This window comes from Amyelois transitella, chromosome 18, assembly GCF_032362555.1.
Source record: "Amyelois transitella isolate CPQ chromosome 18, ilAmyTran1.1, whole genome shotgun sequence".
In the NCBI taxonomy this organism is placed as follows: domain Eukaryota; kingdom Metazoa; phylum Arthropoda; class Insecta; order Lepidoptera; family Pyralidae; genus Amyelois; species Amyelois transitella.
The window spans coordinates 2,255,987-2,258,843 of NC_083521.1; positions in this window are offsets into that span (position 1 = coordinate 2,255,987).

Here is a 2,857-nt window from a genome sequence, read left to right on the forward strand (position 1 = left end):
CCGATTACTATGAAATTTGGTATGTAGGTAGCTGAAGACATAAGAATAACATATAGGCTACTTTTTTATTCCGGAGTTCCCGCGGGATTGATATGGTTTCCATGCGGACGAAGTTCATTATAAAGGTGATGTTCCATAATGCCACAAAAATAATTGTGTTGTTCTAAGAGTTATTTATTTTTAATTTATCGGTAAAGATAACAGTTGTTTCGTAAAAGTTGAAGATCTTCTAATAGAGATCATAACGAATCGTTCAAAAACAAATGTTAAAGAACTGAAAAGTGACTACTTCTTGAATGAGAAAGCGAGATTATTGTTTGCCGGTTGACTGGAATGGATCCCTTCATGAGATAAGTCCGCCTTAGCAAGTGATTTATTTATTTTATAACTGTGTACTATTCCTTGTAATTGTATAAATTTCTGTGCAATAAAGATATTACAAACAAACAAAAATAAATATATAAAATAGTTTTATAACAATCAGTACAGTAACAAAAATGGCAAAAGCTGGAGAGGAAAAAGGAGAAAAGCATTAAGTAGAACAGAAATATAATGCTGAACTTCTGTTGACGTGTACTATAGTCAACAATTATAGAACAAAGTGCACAGCTACCATTAAGTTATCTGTCGCTGATTGAAAAGATATAATTTGACAAGAAACTGAATGGTTGTCAATAGCTGACAAGATCATGTTGACATAGACTGTGGCGTTATCATTTACATACCGTTCTTGGAACTGTTAAAATATATTCTCGTAAAAGTTATGATCGAGGTCAGATAACTAAACCTTAGAATATCTACAAAATTATGATCTTAACACATATTGAGTCATTACGTACAATTGGAAGCTTCATAAAAAAGGAAAATTGAAGGTAGCAAGTAATTACAATATATGTTCTTAATTCTTCTATCTAAGTTAAGATAAATAGCAAGTTTTTTTGGACATAAAAATACTGAATTTTATCTCTTTGCCCAATTTTCTCATGTCAATTTTGTTTATGCCATTAACTTCTTCAAATTACAGACCTCATTTTTTCGTGTTACGTTACTTCATTTATGGACTTAAAGCTTCCACGGGTCACCACCACGATAAAAACCAGAAAGATTTACGAATTATGGAGGGCAAATAAAAATTCTTTAGTAAAAACTAAGAACACATATTTACGATTGACACAATTACTGTCATTTCAATATCGAGACGTATCAACGTATTTCCGTAATTATAATGGTAAGGGCAAAATAGCGGAACGGACAAACCAAAATATATCTAATACAAATACATTTAAAGTTGTCATTGCAATGTAAATTAAACCGTTTGAATTTCACACATCAAAAATTCTTGAAATACGATGCAGAGCCATGGAACGGTGAAAATAATTAATTTCCACCAAATCCATTAAATGTGAGTGCTGCTCCGTGAAACTGTTGGTTGGACAATAAAATGTACATTTTGATAAGCATCGGTCAATAGTTTATTTTCGATCTAAGCTGTGTTATGTTATCCTACAAATTTGCGGATGTCATACGAGTGTCGTGTTGCGTATAAAATCCTAGTCTCGTAATAGATAATTATTTTCAAAATAGACTGCACGAGTGTTTACTTGTATATATATAATCACGTCTTAATCCCAAACGGGGCAGACAGAAAATCTTAAAAAGACCAACTTGCCCATCGCTTTTAAAAAGTACATAAGTAGTTAACACATTAATAAGCGCCTGTTTTTTTTAAGTTTTGAAGTAAAATTTATTAGTTTATTAACCTTTATTCACCCGGTGACTTCAATTTTATCTAAGCTGTAAAGTATTTCTAGTTGTTTTTATTTTTAATTAATTATAATAAAATTAATCATAATGAATTTTTTTTTTATTTCAAATTTACTATTTATTTTTTCCAGAACAACATTTTTTTACTAGCAGATAGGTTTATACTTCGTATATCATAATTTCACTAGATCGATTTTAATTAATTTGACACATTTTCCATGTCAGATACGTCGCATTCATCGCATCTCTATCGATGATTCATTCATTCATAGAATCGCGTCCATAGCCCTTGTGGGGTAGACAGAGCCAGCAGTCTTGAAAGACTGATAGGCCACGTTAAGATTAACGATAGAATTAAGATTCTAATAGTGACAGATCGATTATTAAAACCTCAAACGCAGGTGGTAATTAGTAGTATTATATCAACTTAACAGTCAGAACCAGGTGCATACGTCGATCTTTGTATAAATATAATATGAAGAGGGCGCTATCATTAGAAAAGAAACGCCGAATCATCGTAGAAAACAGAGATGTTTAACAGATAATTATTAATTGTATGGTAGTTATAGCTTAGTCATGATCATTGATAAAAAAATACACTAATTATTTAAATTATATACATACATACATTCATATAATCACGTCTATATCCCTGGCGGGGTAGACAGAGCCAACTATCTTGAAAAGACTTATAGGCCACGTTCAGCTGTTTGGCTTTATGATGGAATTGAGATTAAATGATGGAAATGAACTTAAATTATATATTCAAAATAAAAAGGCTTCTAAACTTATAGCGATGGTCTAGCAACCTAGAAACTATGTCAATCTCAATTCCATCACTAAGTCATACAGTTAAACGTGGCCTTTTAGTCTATTTGAGACTGTTGGCTCTGTCGACCCCGTGAAGGATAAAGTCGTAATTAAATTTGAATTATCGTGAAAAGTGTTTAAACAATTATGTTTTTATAATTTACACGTACCATGCTATATCAATATCTATATTTATTTCTACATACAAACATATAGTCACGTCTAAGTCCCTTGCATGGTGGACAGAGGCAACAGTCTGAAATGACTGTAAGGCCACCTTCAG